The following is a 21,660-nucleotide window of genomic DNA, read 5'->3' on the forward strand; positions in this document are numbered from 1 at the left end:
CGTCAGGTTTCATGGGGGTCACTATAGGGGTTTCCCATGGGGCATTTTCGACGGGGACCAGGATGCCCTGAGCCTGGAGTTTTTGTAATTGGGCATCCAATTTATCTATTAAGGGCAGCGGCACCCTACGCGGCTTTAAACGAAGGGGGGGGGAATAACCGGATCCAAGGAGAAAGAAATTGGGGGCCCCTTGTAGGTACCTAACCCTTCCTTAAAGACCTCTGGAAATTCTTGTACAAAATCAGGCACACCCATGTAAGTTAGTTTGTGGAGGCCAGTGACAGCTAACCCTAAGGGAGCCATCCAATCCAGACCCAAAAGGGAGTGATTAGCCCCCTCAACAATTAAAATTGGCAACACATGGTGAACATTTTTAAAGGTTACAGGTATTCTAGTTCTTCCCAAAACCCGAATAGGGTGCCCCTGAAAGTCATTGATTGTAATGTCCAGTGGTTGCAAAGAGTCCCGTGACAATTCAGGTACATAGAGCCGCAACTTATGCCACGGCATTAAAGTAAATTTGGAGCCAGCATCCAGCTCCATGTGGCATGGTTGGTGATTAAGAAAAAGCGGGACAACAATTTTATTAGGGGGCGGTGGATAGGTGCCACAGTCTGTGTGTGTGCGGTTAACTCGGGTGTTCCATGGCTGTCGGCTTCCTCTGCCCTGTTGTCTGAAGGGGCGGTAGTACCATTGAGTAGAAAAGGTGGGCAGCAGGTCCTGATTGTCGGAAAGGTCATCCGGCAGTGTAGCCCGGCAGACGGTGGCAATGTGGCCTCGTTTATCGCAGCGGTGGCAGAAGGCGTCCTTGAAGGGGCATTTGGATCTTGGGTGCTGACCCCGGCATCCGGCACAGGTCTGGAAGGGTGGACGGGGTTGTCTTGCAGGTGGCCCTCGAAGTTGGCAGCAGTGGTCCTCATAGGCATCGAATTCTTGCGAGTTGTAGTCGTGTGGATGATTGCTGGGGGCACGATGAGCCTCAGCTATTTTAAAGACCGTCGGCAGCTTGTCGTTAGACTTTAGGTCAGCTGAAGCGGCTTCGGCAACTTCTGCTGTTTGAGCAGCCTTGATGACATCTTGTAGTGAAGAATCTTCCGCCGCCAGCAGCTTGTTTCGAATTGTCACATTCCTCATGCCAAAAATGATGGCATCTGTCAACCTCGCTTCAGGATTTTCGAATTGGCATTTTGCTAAAATAGTCCGAAGACGGGTAGCAAATTGGTTGATAGTTTCTCCCTCAGCCTGAGCGGTGCGGGAGAACTGATGCCTGAAAACCCTCGCAGGTTTAGTCGGTTTAAAATGGGATGCCAATTTATCCCTCAAAGTTTCCCATGGCACTGAATTAGCGGTTCTGGATCGGTCAAGGTACCTGCCAAATCAAAAATTTGCATGCCACAATAATTAAGAAACAAAGCTCGTTTCCTGCCATCATCTGCATCCTTCATGCCGGCTGCCTCAAGAAATATTTCGAATTTGGCCATATAGGCAGTCCAAGTTGACCTCTCAGGGTCAAACAGTTCAGGAGGTTGAATGATCGAAGGGGTCGTCATTTTGATTTTTTGTGTGAGAAAAAATCGCCTCTAGACCCTTGTCGCCACTGAAATGACCGAGAAATATGGTTTCTAACTATTATTCTTTATTCACAGCAGGAGGTTAACAAGCCGCAGTAACACTTTCACTCTGGCGCGCGCCAAGCAGAAGCCGCGTAAGACCGGAGGCACTTCTATTTATACAGTTTCGCCCAGCAACAAGCGGCGGCTGACAGCTATCTAATATTGGCGCCAAACTACAGCAGCCAATAGAAAACAGGTAAACAGTTCCTATTACATTTGGTGATTTCTGCTTAACAACTACTTATTTAAACTTTACCTGGTTACAGAACTTTATGGAAACTTCGGACATAACAGTAAAGTCTTGGATTCCTGCCAAACCCAGTCTCAAATAGACTGAAATTACATCAACTTCACTTGAAATGCAGCTGACTATTGAAGCATCTTATAATTATAGGATTGGAAGGGACCTTAGAAGTCTTATAGTCCAACCTCTTAGAGACTTTATTTTATCTTGGACAAATGGCTATCCATTTCCAATCTTTTCCTGAAAATCTCCAGTGATGGGGTACCCACAACTCCATGAGGCAAATTGTTCTATTGGTTAATTGTTCTCATAATCAATAAATTCCTCCTTAGTTCCAGGTAGGATCTCTCTTTAGTAAACTTCCACCCATTGATTCTGGTCCTACCTTCAGATGCTTCGCAAAATAAATCACCCTTCTCTGTGGCAGCTCCACAAGCACTGGAAGATAGCTATGAGATCACCACTAGTCTTTCTCTTCATTAGGCTAAACATACATAGCTCCATTAAAGGGGAATGGGCAAGATCATGGAATAAATGACTTTCATAGAAGCACTGAAGAAAATTCAAGAGTTGACAGAAGGAATATCTAACAGTGCTTCTACCTCTAGTGCCCTGTATCTCTGTTCCTGATATATTTTCCCATGCATCAAATTTATTGCAAGTGTGTAAAATAGGAAGAATAATTTTTATCATGCCTGGTGAGCTTCCAAAAAAGCCAAGAAAATGTTGGGTTCAAATACATTCAGTAATACAAAGAATTTGAAACACCAATATTCAGCTGAAATCAAGGCTTTCCTTTTGGTGGGGGGTGTCAATAGACAAATAACTAGAAAAGCCTTATGGATTATTAGTTTTTGTATACGGTTATAACAGTAAGATTATTATATGCACAAAGAAGGAAAGAAAAAAAATTACAATGGAGGACTGGTTGATAAAGTTGACAGAATTAGCAGCGATATTAAACACAGACCTGTTTAATTAGAGAAAAATCAGCAACTACATTTTTTTAGTGACTGGAAATCTTTCATGAATTTATGTTGTGCTTTATAAGAGACAAAAATGTACTTGTGATTTATGAGCTTGATGATTAGAAAGGTAGATTATGGAAGGACGAGAGATATGAAGGTATCTTAGACTTAGAGAGTCAGGATAAGATTCAAATGCATTTGTAACTGCTGTAAAGAGGTTGCAGATTCATTTCTTTATATTTTCCTTGCCTTTCCTTTTTTTCTATTCCTTTTTTTCTTTCATTTCTTTATTCTTTTCCCATCACTATCCTTTTCCTTTTCCATATTTACTTTCCCTCCCTTTTAAATGCTTTCATTCTATAATTTTTTTTTAAAGACAGCAGGCTACAAATCAGGAGTTCTAGTTCTGCATTAGGCATGAAAACCTTCAGCCAGTCACTCTCTCTCAGCCGAACCCACCTTATAGGGTTGTTGTAATGCAGTGTTTCCCAACCTTGGCAACTTGAAGATATTTGGACTTCAACTCCCAGAATTCCCCAGCCAGCGAATGCTGGCTGGGGAATTCTGGGAGTTGAAGTCCAGATATCTTCAAGTTGCCAAGGTTGGGAAACACTGTTGTAATGAAATAGGAAGGAGAAGGAGTATCAGGGGTGTTCATTGCTGTACGTTATTTATAAATAAATAAATAAAAATGAAGTCAGGATACAAAAACCCTCCCAACAACAGCAAAAAAAAGAAAGATAATTTTATGATTGAATGGAGGTATCTTGGCTTTATTCAGTGTTCTTCTATTCTTATAAAAAACGGGGAAGATGTGACAAGAAAAAAAAAAGAATAAATATATACTAAGGCACTAAATCCAAGCCAAAGAAATAATGTATAATAAAATAGATATTTATGCTAAATGGGATTGAAGAAAGCACTAGGTGGGCTTAGATCTTTCCCCCCAATATTCTTCCCATCTTGTCAGTTGTCTATTAATCTAGCTTTCTCCTTCTGACATCTGATTTAAATGTGCCTGTATCTCAACCTCATTCAATAGGCTAGAAGAATTTTTTCCCTTGCTAGCAATGCAAACAGATCTATGTGCAGATGGCTTTTGAAATTAGACTGGGAGAAGGCTAATAACATTAAGGCAAGGGCTAAATGACCCTCTGGGCCATAGGCTGTCCACTTCAGCATCCAAAGGGCATGTTTTTATAGATGGAAGAAGACAGGAATCATAAGGATGAATTGGGGACCACTGAAATGTGAAGATGGCTCTAAGAATTTAGATGGAATATTGATTTACTTATTTATTTATTGCATTTCTTTCCCACCACAATCATTTTAACCATCGGCATCTTCCATGATAGATGAATGAATATACAGAAAGCTAAAATACAGTGATTATAGAACTAGGGTAGCAAAGATGAATGGCTCAGCAAAGCTCTGAAAAGATGAGAGCTGCCGACATCAGCAAAAGTGAACATCAATTTAGCAATTACTTACTTGGGATGCTGGCTGTGGCCTGAAAGCTATGAGTGTGTTCTTTAAAGCTCTCCAAAAATTGCGACTTAATTATATTTTTTACTATAATAAAAGGGCAAAATCACTCCATGCATGAGATGTAATTATATTTTTTAAATATTTAATGACTCCACTATAATTTTAATTGTGTTAAATGTAAATTAAACCAAAATTGGCACTTGTATTGGCATTAACCTTTACATTACTTGTTTGTTTGTTTGTTTGTTTGTTTGTTTGTTTGTTTGCTTGCTTGCTTGCTTGCTTGCTTGCTTGCTTACTTACTTATTAAATGTAGATGTTGCCTATCTCACTATCCAAAGCAACTCTGGGCAGTTTACAATACAATGAGCAAATTGAGCAGCATTATATAAAATCAACTGTCTTCAATGGGGATTTTAACACTCTGAGGATGTTAGTAGAGGACTAACGAAAGCTTAGTTAATTTTAGTAGTTTTTAATAAATTTTAAATGTTCCAGAGATCGCAATAGCTGTTGCCCCTTCATTTATAAATACATCTGGAACTTGCATTTTTAGGACAATTCCTGATATATAACCAATTAAAATTACAAACATTAAAGACATCTGTCTATCTGTCCACCCACCCAACCCACCCACCCATCCATCCATCCCCCGTCCATCATTTGGGAGTTTTGGAGTCCTTGGATCTCAAAGAAATAGAGCATTTTGCAATGCTAGGTTTTGCAATCCCTAAATCTGAGAGATAGTTCATTATATTAAGGGGAAGATGATGGATAACCTCAAAAAAGCACTTTTGATTCTGTGGACTCTACTATTCTTCTGGGTCACCTCTAAGGGTCAGAACTGCGACAATCAGTTTGATGTTAGTTACGCTTTTTTCAGTTTATGACTATGGACTTCTCCATTCATTTGAATTTAGCTACTGGGTGAATTTTAAGAGAAAATTAATATACCAATGGTAACCATCTGTATATCTCTATCCCAGGCATAATTAATGAGGCAGTGAAAATGCTAAACCAGGTTCTGGAGCCTGTAGCTGTTTGGACTGGGATGGGGAGAAATAGCTGATTTTCCACTCAAGCAAGAGAGAGTGGATGTTAAGTCTGCTAACCTCAGGGCTGCATCACCTTTGACTCTTGACAATATTGCACTAACTCTAAAAGAAGAAGTATGCAACCTGGGAGATTTCCTTGGACATGTTGCTCCTGCTGAAGGCATCAGCAGAGAGAGGTTCTGAGTACAATCCCCTCCTCTCTCCATACACCCACCCACCTCTTAAGTACTATTGTAATTTATTTTGCATAGGGCTGCTCTTGATAATGCCTCAGAAAATTCAGCTGGTGCCCTCTGATGATAGGTCAGCTCTATTATTATCATAGTCTACTGATATTACCCAGGCAACAGTAGTTATCGGTAGTTTACAAGTCCAGATGAAAATGCTGCATGGAACTATAAAACCTGATTTAGTGTGGAGTTTGGGTAGCTTGGAGATTGCCAGTTGAAGATACAATCTGCCTACTTAATATGCACAAATGAAGAGGGCCTGTTGAGGATGAAACACCATCTGTTGTATTTATTACATTGATTGATCATGTTCTAAATATTGCCGTATTGTTATGTATTATTACTATGCATATTGCTTTTACATCTCTCAGAGCTGACTGCAATTAAAAGGGGTCCAGAAGGTTCATTAATAAATAAATACATTTTAAAAATGTCCTGATACATGCATTTTTGCAAGCACTTTCCTTTTATATAATGCCTCTAATGCCTATTTTACAAATATGTGCCGTTTTATGCATAGCTTTTCCTAGTCTATATTTCAATTCCATTTTCATCACACAATTCTGAGAATGGGAAATATCAAGAGATATCTGGATTACGTACTGCATATAAATATAGAAAAAATGAATTTGCTAAGTTGTTATCCACAGGTGAGCCCAACCTATCTCTTTCATTGTGTTATATCTTTCGCACATTGTTTCTCATTCATATCATTATGTATTCATTGTTACATTTATCTAGTTATAGCATTTGGCTGTGAAAGCTGGTTACTGAGGAAAAGTAAGAGAAAGATATACATTTTTGAATTATCATTTTGAGTCCTTACTGTATTAATAGCATCATGGATTAAGAGGTGAGGGAAAGCAGTCAGTTCTAGACCAAATAAAAGCAGTCAATTACCTTGAATGAGATTACACATTTGGGCTTGTAATGGGAGTGGATGATGCCTAGAAAAAATTATTATGCCTGGCAAAACTGAAGGAAGCAGAACAAGCGGAGGCAGCACATTAGGTAGATGGATGGAAGCAAGAGATTGCTGGAATGTCCTTGGAAGAGCCATGAATTATTTCTGGATACAGATGAAAATGGCAGTCATTTGTCCACATAACCATCAGGTGTTGACCTGGACTCAATAAAGCTTCATTAACTTATGGGTTTTGATTTTGTCTTCTATGAGTTTAAGGGTGCATCTGTAATATTCCCTCTCCAATGTTATCTTTATAACAACAGCTTTGAAGGGCATAGTTGGACCGGGAGTCACTGCTCACAGTCACTCATGCCCTCATCACCTCGAGGCTCGACTACTGTGATGCTCTCTACATGGGGCTACCTTTGAAAAGAGTTTGGAAACTTCAGATTGTGCAGAATGTATCTGCGAGACCAATCATGGGCTTTCCTAAATACGCCCATGTCACACCAACACTCCGCAGTCTGCATTGGTTGCCGATCAGTTTCCGGTCACAATTCAAAGTGTTGGTTATGACCTATAAAGCCCTTCATGGCACCGGACCAGAATATCTCCGGGACTGCCTTCTGCCGCACGAATCCCAGCGACCAGTTAGGTCCCACAGAGTTGGCCTTCTCCGGGTCCTGTCAACTAAACAATGTCGTTTGGGGGGACCCAGGGGAAGAGTCTTCTCTGTGGCGGCCCCGACCCTTTGGAACCAACTCCCCCCAGATATCAGAGTTACCCCCACCCTCCTTGCCTTTCGTAAGCTCTTTAAAACCCGCCTCTGTCATCAGCCATGGGGGAATTGAGACTTTCCCTTCCCCCTAGGCTTATAAAATTTATGCATGGTATGTTAGTATGTATGATTGGTTTCTAAATTGGGGTTTTAAATTAACTTAAATATTAGATTTGTTTACATTGTATTATTATTGCTGTTAGCCACCCTGAGTCTGCAGATAGGGGCGGCGTACAAATCTGATAAATAAATAAATAAATAAATAAATAAATAAATAAATAGTTAACTGAGAGAGAGTGGGTGGTCCAAAATCAGTGAGACACCATTACTATGGACTTGAAACAGCTTCCCTTAGTTAATCAACTTAAGCACTATGTATCATGGTTTACATCATATATACCGAATACAGTACATATGATCTTCACCCATTTTATTTACTTAAAAGTGCACATAATGCTTTACAGAGTGAAGAGGGCACCTTGCCGTCTAAACTGTTGATAAAGAACAACAAAGGACAGAAGAAGCAATATTGCAAAGATTTCAAGGGAGAAGCTGGAACCTGTTTGGTATTTTCTTGGGTAACTTTGCCAGGTATTTACTTGTTTCTGTTATTAACACTGTATTGGATTTATAAGCTTCATAGGATGATTTACAATAGTAGTAAATATCTGTAGCTCGGGAGTAGGATGAGGATGAAGGTTTGTTCTCTGAGCTTGTGGGTTGCTTTCTCAATGTTTCATTATCAGGCTAGGTAATAATAATAATAATAATAATAATAATAATAATAATAATAATAATAATAATAATTTATTAGATTTGTATGCCGCCCCTTTCCGAAGACTTGGGGCGGCTCACAACAGTAATAAAAAGGCAATAGAACAATAGAACAAATCTAATAATAAAAAAGATATATAAAACCCCAACAATTAAAAACCATACAGCACATACATACCAAATATAAAATATAAAATATAGGTAACATATTCAGTGGAGTTTAGGAGAAGTCAGTGTCAGTTAGATGATTGAGGCTGATTTTGTAGAGTATATGCCAATGTTTTCATTTGTTTTTCACATCAATTCCATCTCATTTATAACTCACCACTCATTTGTTCTCAATTATATGTTGAATCTATGTGGTGATTTAGATTGGGATTAATGTCCATTATTTTGTGGGTCATCTATGAGACCTTGATTACACATAAGCCCTTAATTAGGAACAAACATAAGCCCTTAATTAGGAACAAACAAAAGGTATAATTTCCTCAGAGGCTGATGCAGGAAGAGAGTTTGAGCACATGAAAGCCATTTGGTGGTGCTGATGTTACAAAATAGGAGTTTCTTGCTGCCGTTGCTCACTGCCTTTGCTTGCAGACTGTGGATGGATGAAAGCATAAATTATAGCACTGGCCAACTGGTAAGCAAGAAAATCGGTGTGAATCAGTTGTTTCAAATCTTTCTGCTGAACTCCATGTATCTACTGCATAACTGCTCTGTCTTGGCAGGACGTGAATCATATAAATCTTGAAGGGAAGTTCTTGCTAACTGAAGTTCAGTTTCAAAAAGATGGACAGATTCCTGGAAGAGGATGTTTATTTATTTATTTAATTTATTTATTTATTTATTTTGTCCGATACACAATAATACACAATGAAGGTTATAGAGGATATAATAGAGAAGAAATATGAGATATAGGAGAGACTATAGGACAAGGGACAGAAGGCACTCTAGTGTGCTTATGTAAGCCCATTACTGACCTCTTAGGAATCTGGAGAGGTCAACCGTGGATAGTCTAAGGATAAAATGTTAGGGGTTAGGGGATGATACTATAGAGTCCGGTAAGGAGTTCCACGCTTTGACAACCCGAATACTAAAGTCATATTTTTTACAGTCAAGTTTGGAGCGGTTAATATTAAGCTTGAATCTGTTGTGTGCTCTTGTGATTGTACCTTAAAGAAAAAGATCAGGACTTGCATCTGAAGGTATTCCCATGGCAGTGCCATGACAGATGGTTTGAATCAGTGAAGAGCTATCAAACTTTTTACTACCACACTGTGGGCCTGGCTTATGCAGGATGCCCTGCGTTTTCTTTCATCTTTCAGTGCAAATTGGGTGCTTTGGGGTGGAGTTCCATTTTCGCTACCCCGCTGCGTTCCACCCCATCCGGGCAGCAGCCCATCCCTCTTTTGAATCCAAGACAAGGACCAAAGCAGAGGATTCATACAGGAGACAGAATACCAGTTCTGGAGACAGCATTCAGTACTGTCTTCCTTGTAGCATGTGGATCATCCTGTGAGAATGGAGACACTAGATTACAGCATAATTTGCCTCTCAAATTATGGCAAATGCTTTTTTAAAAAAAGAATAATCTTGTATCTTATAAGGGGCATACATAAGTGCACTGGTGTGCCTTTCATCCCCTGTCCAATTGTCTTTCCTTTCTCTCACTTATCATATATATTCTCTTTCTTTCATATATCCTCTCCTCTAAGTTCACTTTTACCCTTATATATATTACTACATGTTTATTTTTCTTCCTATGTATTTGTGTATTGGACAAATGAATAAATAAAATAAATAAATAAATAAATAAATCTTGAGCCAAATATAAAACACAAGGAAGATAATGAGAGGAAATGGAGGCAGCCTGGATAATCAGTGAGGCAAACACGAGAGACTGAGAAACAGAGAATCTCAAAGGCTCCTCTTCTATCTATCCATGATTGTCATGGAGGCAGCAGTTTGGCCACTGAATGATTAGCGGTATGAGAGAGGACCTGGACTGTTCCAAGACTATGGATATATTTTTGGCCCTTACTTTCTCAGAACTTAGAAAAAAAACTGTAAAGACGTTCTCTTTTGCACAACATGTTTTAAAGTGACAAATTCCTTGTGTGTCCAATCACACTTGGCCAATAAAAATTCTATTCTATTCTATTCTAAATTATTCTGGTTTTGTTTTTAAAACATTTTAAGTCACCTAATACTTGTCAGAATAGAAAGGTGACATATAAAGTAAATCAAACTAAAGAATCCAGTGTTTTGTCAAAACCCTTGTGAAGCTGCTGCTTTTCCATAGATGAAAGAGGTAGCAAATGCATTGTGCCAGCTGCTTCTATCACTTGGCCCCTCTCAGTCCTCTCTGTCTACCTCTCTGATAAATACTAAATAAAGTTCATGGGCGACTGAAGATTTAAGTGAAAATCCCTCTAATCAGTCTAATGTTTTAGTCACTACCATACTTTTTCCCCATTATTGGGAAGGGGAATATAGGAAAACTATAATCTGATTTTGTTTTGCTAAACAACATGTGTCACTTTGTGTAAGCCAATTTTTTGTGGGTGTTTTTAAATTCTTCAGCCTTTTTACCAAACTCCTCCAAAGTATGATCAGAAGCTGCTTTTATAATTTTGACAAAATACTGGCTCTTGCAGATTACCATTAGGAAGATGTTTGCAGCATTTATTGATTTGATTTGATTTATGTCTCACCATTCTGACAAGGGCTCAAGTGACTAACAAAAACAAAACAAAAGCAGAATATTACAAAATTACAAAGCAGATTAAGATCTGTCAGCTCTCTCAGATAGACCAGATAGGAAACACAACTAGATGAACCAATTCTACTTTATTGCAAAGCTACATTAAGAGAATCTTGCAAGTGTAAAGATACTCCCCACTCCCACTTTTGATCATCTGTCCAATAAGGATGGGCTTCCTAAGAAGATTCCTTCTTTGATCATTAAGCAATTGTGGGCTCCTGCCTCTCTTGTCTGACTGCTTCCTAGAGGGTGTATTTTCCCTTGATCCCCAAGGTCACAGATACCATTATTAGAATTTTTTTCTCTCATTTGGATGTATGCTCTCAGTTTATTCTAAAGAAAGCGAAGGAGTTCAGCTTTTAATTCTCTTTCTCTGTGGATTGCTGGTGATGAAATTATTCATTAAATTCACACGCAACACCTGGTGAGGGTTAACTGTAAGGCACAATATGACCTTGTTGTCTTTTTATTTGAGAGAAAAGAGGTAGGTTGGGAGGGACGGTAGGATTCTTTTTTTAAAAAAGGAAAGGATTAAAGCATCTGTTCAGCACACAACAGAAGCATTTTCTAAAAATAATGAAATGGATTTATGTGCAATAATTAAAATCCGCTTTGTTGCTAATAGCTAGCTTATTAGTGCACAGCCACTAAAAGCCCATTGTATGATGCAGGGGTGGGTTCTGTATTCTGCTACTGCTAGTTTGCCCAGGGATGCAACGTGTGGGTGGGCACGCTTCATGCACTGTGAGCATGCATGCGCAGCATTAAAAAACATCTGCACATGCACAGGAACAAAAACCAAGATAGTGGCATCTACGGCATCGCCAAAAGAACCAGTTTGGGAGCATGGTAGACCTGGATTGCTGCCAGTTCCACTGATGCAGGCTGCCAAATTACAAATGGTTCTATAGAACTGATCTGAGCTGGTAAGAACCCACCTCTGATATGATTTGATTGAAACAATTGAAAAAAATTGTCCATCTCAAATTCAGTTCAAGTCTGATATTTTCAATGGAGAAGCTTATAAGGATGTTTCCACCAAATATGGTTTTATTTGAATTATGTTCACCAAACTCTAAGGGTAACACTGAGAAAATAAAATTTCATTGGTTTTAGAGTTCATGCTGTTCCATTTATAAAATAGGGTATATTTGTAACTTCTAAAATAGGCTGAAAATAGTACTCATTTTACAAATGCTAGTGCAGTATTGGTGTAATGTGAGTGCACCTAGATGCACCCACAACCACTCACACGGCTGCATTCTGGACCAATTGTAGTCTCCAAATGCTCTTCAGTGATAGCCCCATGTAAAGTGCATTGCAATAATCCAATCGTGTGGTGATAAAGGTATGAATGACTGTGCAGAGAGCCTCCAAATAAGGCTGAGTTTAATTTGATTTAAATATCTGGCAGCTCTGACAAGGGTGTGAGGGCTACTTAGAAATACAGTATGTCTTTAGGAAAGGACATCTGACCTTGTTGATGATCAGTGTCTTTATCAGACATATTTATTGGCTCTACTAATCTAGAGTAACCACTAGAATTGTTTGTGTCTTATCCTTGAACAATGATGATGAACCTTTTTTTCCTTCGGGTGCTGAATTCGTGCAGGCGTGAGTGCCCACACCCATAATTTAATGCCTGGGGACGGTGAAATTGGCTTCCCCTGCCCCCCCCCGGAGGCCCTCTGGAGGCCTGAAGCAGCTCATTTTCCAACTTCTGGTGGGCCGGTAGGCCCATTTTTCACCCCTCCCTAGGTTCCAGAGCCTTCTCTGGAGTATGTGGAAGGCAAAAATGCCCTCCCCCTCCCCCTAGAGACTCTTCAGAAGCTGAAAATGCCCTCCCAGAGCCTCCAGGCTAGCCTGCTGGCCACGCACATGCAAATTGGAGCTGAGCTAGATAACGGCTTGTGTGCCAGCAGATATGGCTCCGCGTTCCATCTGTGGCATCCATGCCATAGGTTCGCCATCACTGCCCTGGAATAAGCTTTAAAATTAAAACAAAAACAACATAGAAACATAGAAATCTGATGGCATTAAAAGACCTCATGGTCCATCTAGTGTGCCCTTATACTATTTTCTGTATTTTATCTTAGGATGGATATATGTTTATCCCAGGCATGTTTAAATTCAGTTACTGTGGATTTATCTACCACGTCTGCTGGAAGTTTGTTCCAAGGATCTACTACTCTTTCAGTAAAATAATATTTTCTCATGTTGTTTTTGATCTTTCCCCCAACTAACTTCAGATTGTGTCCCCTTGTTCTTGTGTTCTTGTGTTCTTGTGTTGTGGAACAAGAGTTCCATTTTGGCATAAAATGAAACAAAACTGTCAGAAAAGATATGGAAGGTTAGACCTGTCAGGAGGAATGGAGTTTAGTCCAGTATGTAAAAATGGGATTGAAGCACTAGATTCAGCCTACTCTTGCTGATGTCAGCCTTGTGGGATGGGATCACATAAAAAAACATTATGCCCCAAGGGAACCAATTTCTAAGGGGCAAAAAAAAGTATGTGGACCTCACTGGGTTCCCAACAATAACTATTCTAAATTTGGGCTGAATGCAGTAGTGCTGGAATATATAATGCACCTTTAATATTTTAAAAAAAGTTTGCAGAACTATAGCATAATTTGAGCTCTAGGGATTCCATGTATCATACTTGCAGTTATGACGTGAAATACATACCAAGATACATTTAGTAGCATACATTCATTCCCAGATAACTGAACTTTTATTTTATTTCTTTTCTTTTTTTAGAGAGAGATAGTTTTATATAGTGTCAGCAGCTTTTGGCAGTTAGCTGGTATAGACGACTACTGTAAAATTTATCTTCAAGATATGCTTTGAACATTTGTGAAATAGATGCAACATCAAGAGGCTGCAAACCACACATAGTTCTCTTAAAGGATATTTGCTCCCTCTTGGCTTTTTGCATAATTTGCCACTGAATCTCTTTAGAGCTCCAGTTTGGTCCTACTAATATATAAAAGGAATCTATGGGAATAGAAAACATCATAGGTTATGTGCTTTTTTGTTTGTTTATTTATTTATTTATCGGACTTTTATGCTGCCCCTCTCCGAGGCCTTGAGGTGGCTTACAATATATAATAAACAATACACAGTATCTTAGATCCAATTAATTAATTTAAAGTCTAAAAGCCCCAAAAACCTATAAAAACAGTCATCCCATTCGCTCAGCATTCTCTCGGTTTCCTTTACTTCATAAATAAAGCTATCTAATAGGCAATATGCTAGAGTAAAAAAGTAATTTCCTATTATATCCAGCAATAAGCGGCATCATTTTTAGCTTAACAACTGTGACCAATTACTTTCAATAATTATTGATCAATCTCTCATATAACTCACATAGAATTCTGGTCTGTTCCTCCTTGGCAAATTCCTTTCTTACTACATATGGCTATCCATGTTAGAGTCCTTTCCATAATAGCTATTTTTCCTTTCAGCAGCAGATTATTAAATGCAATAGGCATTTACTTCAATGAGTTTTAACAGATGAAACAGAGTTGGAATGGACCTGGTAGGTCAACTATTCCAACCCCACTACCCAGCAGACCCTTTACCATTTCTTTGGTCTGGACAAATGACAATCTAGTCTTCTTGAAAACTTCCAGTGATGAAGCTCCTACAACTGCTGAAGGCAAGCTGTTCCATTGATTGATTGCTCTCACTATCAGAAAAGTCACCTTATTTCCAGGTTGAATCTCTCATTAATCAGTTTCCAACCATTATTCCATGTCTGCCTTGGAAAATAGTTTGAGGTCCAGCTCCTCCTTTGGCAACCTCTCAAATATTGGAACACTGCTGCCATGTCTCTTCCTCATAAAAGGCCATAATAGTAATAATCTTGGACAGACTTCTTAAGAGTTATATTCTATCCTCAAATGAATTTGTTGCATTTGCACCAGTTCCGAAGAGTCCATCATCCTATTTTGACTTTTTTTTGTTTTTTGCATGTCTGGACTATACTTCATATACAACTTAAAGACTACCACAATAACTAGAAGGTCCATTTTTCTATGCCTCTAAATATTCTGGATAATACTATGGTTCTATTTGGTGCTACTTCCTTCCTGCTTTTTTTGCAATACCTTAGTGTGACTTAGTCGATTATTGCCTTTCATTTTACTTCATAATAATAACTCTATGAGGTAAACTAAGCTGAAAGAAAGTTAATCAATCAGCTTCCCAAATTCTAATCCAACACCTTAACAACCTCTCCATGGTGATGGATCCAGGAAAGATCCAGGAGATGAAACACCAGAAGAGACATCTAGAGCGATGTTGGAGGATCAGTAACTCTGAGTCTGACCGAACACTTTTAAGAGCCCTTATTAGGACTTATAGAGTTCTAATAAAGGCAGCAAAATGCTCACATTTTCTGCACTTACTGTATCCTCTGATTTTCGCCCAGCCACCCTATTTAGGGAGACTCATTCCCTCCTTAATGTAGGGGGAATGGAGGTGCCCCTACAGGGTAGAGCTGAGGCGTTTGCTCAGTTTCTATCAGATAAAATCACTCAAATTCGGACAGACCTGGACTCCAATTGGGCAATTCCGCTTTGGAAGAGACAGATCTGCTACTTCTAAACAGAAATACTACCCTGAGAGATATTTTAAATTATTTTTGATTGCAAACTTGATATCATCACCACAGGCAAATGTGCCCATTCTGAAGTCACATAATTCCTGAAGTGTGGAAAACCACCACTTTGTACATATTCTGTTTGCCTTATTACAGCTAATGGAACTTGAAAATGTGTACCAGAGGCAGGAAACACACACTAAGTCCCTAATAATTTAACTCGCTGTGACATTATCTTTGAACACCCAGCATTGTTTTATTAATGGCTACTGCATTTCTTTCTAGTAGGGAAGGGCAAACCCTTTTTGAACATATTATATTATCTTTAATTGTAATTATTAAAATGATAAAGATCCGGTTATATGTCATTTTTGTCTCTGATATCCCATGTCTGATTTTCCCTCGTTCCTGCTTTCTCCCACCAATTGCCATGCCCTACTGCTACAGCAAGAAAATGTATACAAATACAGAACATTACATTGAATTACTGACATCAAGCAGAAATCTTTGAGTAATGCTGGAAGAGAAGTCTCAATGGACATGGATCTGAAAAAAAAAAGTTGGGCTCTAATTAGCAAAGATGTTGAATTATATTTATGATATTATAGTTAAGAAAAAGTAGTGCTCACTGAGAAAGAATTTAACCCTTACCTTGCTGGAAATTTCTCCTGAAACTTTGGGAGATAACATGAGCAGGGAAACAGGGCGTTGGAAGAGTACCTAGTGGGTAAATGTCTATGGAGACTCTCAGGCATTCAGGTCATGGTTGTCCCAAAAGTGCTTTTTTCAAGAGTCAACTGGACTTTCTTGTTTTTCTTTGAAGACATTTTGCTTCCTCTCTGATGGTGGGGAATGGAAGAATTAATACTTCTTGCAGAAAGCTGGTCATTTGTATTTTTTAAGAGAATCATTGAGGAAACCTTGACAAAAGCCTAAAGACCAGGTTCTGCCAGTTAGCTTGGGACTCCAATGACAGGGTTTTACATTTGGGATAGTTGACAGATTAATAGCAGAATTTACATCCCCGCCCTTTTCATCCTACTCACTTCGGCTCCATTTTTTTAAAAGTTAAGACTGAGCATCTGGATTCTTATAGTATTTTATTTATAGTAAGTTTTGTATAGTTTTATCTTTTAATATTATAAACCACCCAGAATTACGCCTGGTAAGATAGGTGGCCAATAAACGTAATAAACAAATAACAAGTCAATGGAGAAACTGACAGGAGTCACAAATGATGATTGCATGAGGTCACACTTGGTGACCGTATGGAAACATAGAAACATAGAAGTCTGACGGCAGAAAAAGACCTCATGGTCCATCTAGTCTGCCCTTATACTATTTTCTGTATTTTATCTTAGGATGGATATATGTTTATCCCAGGCATGTTTAAATTCAGTTACTGTGGATTTATCTACCACATCTGCTGGAAGTTTGTTCCAAGGATCTACTACTCTTTCAGTAAAATAATATTTTCTCATATTGCTTTTGATCTTTCCCCCAACTAACTTCATATTGTGTCCCCTTGTTCTTGTGTTCACTTTCCTATTAAAAACACTTCCCTCCTGGACCTTATTTAACCCTTTAATATATTTAAATGTTTCGATCATGTCCCCCCTTTTCCTTCTGTCCTCCAGACTATACAGATTGAGTTCATTAAGTCTTTCCTGATACGTTTTATGCTTAAGACCTTCCACCATTCTTGTAGCCCGTCTTTGGACCCGTTCAATTTTGTCAATATCTTTTTGTAGGTGAGGTCTCCAGAACTGAACACAGTATTCCAAATGTGGTCTCACCAGCATTCTATATAGTGGGATCATAATCTCCCTCTTCCTGCTTGTTATACCTCTAGCTATGCAGCCAAGCATCCTACTTGCTTTCCCTACCGCCTGACTGCACTGTTCACCCATTTTGAGACTGTCAGAAATCACTACCCCTAAATCCTTTTCTTTTGAAGTATTTGCCAACACTGAACTGCCAATACAATACTCAGATTGAGGATTCCTTTTCCCCAAGTGCATTATTTTACATTTGGAAACATTAAACTGCAGTTTCCATTGCTTAGACCATTTATCTAGTAAAGCTAAATCATTTACCATATTGCCGACGCCTCCAGGAATATCAACCCTATTGCACACTTTAGAGTCATCGGCAAATAGGCAAACCTTCCCTACCAAACCTTCCCCTATGTCACTCACAAATATATTACTCCATCACAAATGGAATTTGCTTAACATTGGCAACCAGAAACGCTGTAACTGCTGTCATAGGTGAGCACAGTTACATGACATAATGATGTGACATCACTTCTTTGCCAGTTCCAATTATCATTTTAAAATGAGGATTACCTGTAAATAATTAGGAATAGGAATAAGGTGAACAGTGACAAATGGAAAGTGGAACAAAGGAAGGACATTTCTTGAAAGTAGAAGCTCCTAAAGCTCACAAAATGGACTGGTATTTCATCTGGAGAACTGGAACTAACTGTTCCATTCTCATGACTATCTCTGAATAATACCCTGGATGGTTGTTTTTTTTAAACTTTTAGACTTGGCAAATAAGGCTTCTTAGAGGCAAATATCATTGGAATTGGTGCTTGGAAGCCTTTATATCTACCATATTTAGAGAGGATATTTTGGCCTGATCACTGATTTACCTGAATTTCCTTTTGGTACAACAATTCCTGTATATGTGAGGCTGAGCCTGATAAAACGAGACTTTTTTCTGAAGATTGTTTTTTTCAGGCTCATTTCCGCATATATTCAGAATACAGGTTCTTATCAACTGAGGTTTAATAGAAGTGAAGGGCCCTAGCAATTATTTTACTGTATCTTTGTTTCTTATAATCATTGTATATTTAGGTTTGTGCATGTGTCATGTGTAGGAGGGTTTGTCGCTTCATCTAGACTGAAGTAGATGAGATAATTAAGTATAATGCAAATGTGGTGGAAATTCGATAATCAGATATTTCTACCTTAAATGTGTAATTAAGTAATTATCACCACCAATTAGTTATTAGTAAATAAGAATGGTCTCATAAAAGGCTAATTAAACTAAAAAGTGTCCATGGCATGCCACAGTATGTTAATCATTTAAAAAAGTTTATTATCTCACCTTATGTTATTTCTCCACTCACCCAATCAGCTTCTTTTAAGGAAAAACTGTAAGAGTTGTTCTTGCAAAGTTCATGATACATAAAGATATAGCAAGCTGCTCTTAACCTGATATAGTCATTCTCTTTGTAGATTTAGAAATATCAAAAGTCTATATTTTTCTTTCTTATTTCCTTGTCAAGCTATCTTCATGGGTCCTGTTGAACAACAATTCTTTCTGCTGAAATGGTTAATTAAATGTTACCCTTGTGAAGGCATAATTTGACAAAAGACAAGAAGATTGATCTCTGCCCTAAAAGGCTCAGAATCTGGAAAGTAAAACAAAGAGGGCAGCACAGGAAATAAAAATGAGACAGAGAAAAGTTTAAAAGAAACCTACATAGTTATTGTTGTATCCTGTAATGGCTACCTTGTAACTCTGTAAATAGTTTGTTCCTCTTTCGGCGCTGTCTGAGCCCAAGCAGGAAGTCGCTCCTGATTGGCTCAGACGCGGCCGGCTCTGGCTTTGGCGGGAACCGCAAATATATAAAAGGAGCGGTTTCTCCAGCCAGAGTCAGTCGGTACTCGCTGAATTGTCACTTTACCTTGCTGAGCTGTCACTTATTCTCTGAGCTGAATAAAAGTACCGATTGCTCCAAACCCTGTCTCTGGGTCTACTTCACTGGCGACGAACGGACGGAAGAAACTTCGCGTGCAACATGGACAAAATCCAGATCGGCCAGGCTCCGGAACTCTTCGATCCCGAGAAATCGACATGGGACGAGTACATGGCCACCTTCGAGATCTTCCTCGAGGCGGCGGGAATGCAGGACGCCGAAGCCGATCGCAGACGGGCTATTTTCCTTAACTACTGCGGCGCAGAAATCCGCAGACTAGCCCAAACTCTCACCGAACCAGAACAAGCAAGAGCCACAGCGTGGGACGTCCTACAACAAAAACTGGCGAGCCACTTCAAGCCGACCAAACCAGCCATGGTTTTTCGGCATCAATTCCACATGATGGTTCAGAGGGAAACCGAGTCGATCAGCCAGTTTACAACGCGGCTGCGAACGGTACTTGCTCAATGCAAGTTTAAAGACCCGGAAGCTCACCTCACCGACGCCCTGGTTTTCGGCATGAAAAGCAACACGGTGAGAAATAAACTCCTCATCGAAGAAGAGCCGACTCTACAAACCGTAATTAAACTGGCGCAAACCGCAGAAGCAGCCGACGCGGCGGCGAGAGAATTGAAAGAGCACGGAAGGCGAGAAATCATTGCGAAAATCGACTCTGCGTCTCCCAGCGCCGTGGAAACAGACAACCCCAGCCAACAAAGTTCCAGCGGAGACAACTGCCTCCTGGTGCAAGACCAGCCGAGACACCTGAGAGCTACTCACCCAGCCCCCTGCGCGGGCTGCCGGGGAAATCACCAGCACCATCGATGCCCCTTCCGAGACGCTACATGCCGCCGTTGCAACCGGAGAGGCCACATCGCCATCGCATGCAGAGCAACAGCGCCAGAGGACACATTGGCCACACCGCAATACCAGCGACCTCAAAACCAGACCCCCCAAGCGCGAGAAAGGAGACCATTCCGCAACGCGGGTCAAAGGAACTACTCAAACGCTAACCGCGACTACTATAGAGGTAACTCTCAATTTTCCGTGAATAACACGGCAACCAAAAAGGGGGCTAAAATTGTTATATCACTGTTACTCAATAACCAACCTTGCTCAATGGAGCTGGATACGGGCTCTAGATATACCATCATGCCCTGGGAAAAATTTAAACTGTATATGCCTAATGTATCTAAGGCTGACCTAAATCAAACCTCTTTGGTGATTAGAGACTTTCAGGGGGGAGTAATCTCGGTCTTGGGAACAGCAAATGTACCTATCGCATTCAAGAATGTTAAATGTACCCTTCCCATGCTTATTGTAACAGGGGCCAAGCACTCTCTTCTGGGTTTAGCATGGATGGAACCACTGGGGATCGAGATTTCGGGTGTGTGTAATGTAAACTGTTATGATATGCCTAACTTTGTGGAAGAGTTCCCTGAAGTGTTCAGCCCCACACTGGGATTGTATAAGGGGCCCCCTATATCTTTCTCTATTGACCCCAAGGTCCCACCGATCAGACTAAAACCTCGCAGGGTCCCCCTGCCGCTCCTCCCCAAACTAGATATACAGCTGGACAAACTCATTAGCCAAGGTATTTTGGTCCCTGTGGAGCAGGGGCCATGGGAAACTCCCATAGTTACCCCTCTGAAGCCAGATGGCTCTTTAAGAGTTTGCGCTGATTACAAATCAACCCTAAACAAGGCACTCCAACACCACCCCTACCCCATCCCGGTTGTGCAACAACTGCTACACTCCCTGGGGGAGGGGAAAAGGTTCGCAAAGATCGACCTGGCGCAAGCTTACCAGCAACTTCCGGTCGATGAACAAACAGCAAACGCTCAAACAATTGTAACGCACAGGGGGGCTTTCAAATGCACGAGGTTACAGTTTGGGGTAAGCATAGCCCCAGGAATATTCCAGAGCATTATGGAACGCCTATTGTCAGGGGTAAATGGGGCCATTCCATATTTTGATGACATCTTAATTGCAGGGGAAAACCAGGAACAAGTAAACAAAAGAATAAGGGAAGTACTTAAGAGGTTACAGGACAAAGGTTTAAGAATCAAGCCTGATAAATGTGTCTGGGGAACCAACAGTATAGAATTCCTAGGATATAAAATAGATAAGGAAGGTATCCACCCCACAACAGAGAAGCTGAGAGCAATTAGAGAAGCCCCAGAGCCACGAGATAAGAATGAGTTGCAGGCATTTTTGGGCCTCCTTAATTTTTATTCCGTTTTTTTAAAGCAGAAGGCAACAGTAGCAGAGCCTCTCCATCGTTTACTCCAGAAGGAAGCCCGCTGGACATGGGGGAAAACTGAACGTGAAGCTTTTTCTCAAATAAAAAATTTATTAACCTCTAAAAGTGTAGTAGTCCAATATAGTGCTTCACTACCCATTAGGCTCACGTGCGACGCTTCGCCGTACGGCATAGGAGGAGTCCTAGCTCACGTTCTACCTAATAAGACAGAGGCCCCAATAGCATTTTTTTCTAGAACCATGACCAGCACAGAAAGGAATTATA

Source organism: Erythrolamprus reginae, chromosome 1 (genome assembly GCF_031021105.1).
Source record: "Erythrolamprus reginae isolate rEryReg1 chromosome 1, rEryReg1.hap1, whole genome shotgun sequence".
Taxonomy (NCBI): Eukaryota; Metazoa; Chordata; class Lepidosauria; order Squamata; family Dipsadidae; genus Erythrolamprus; species Erythrolamprus reginae.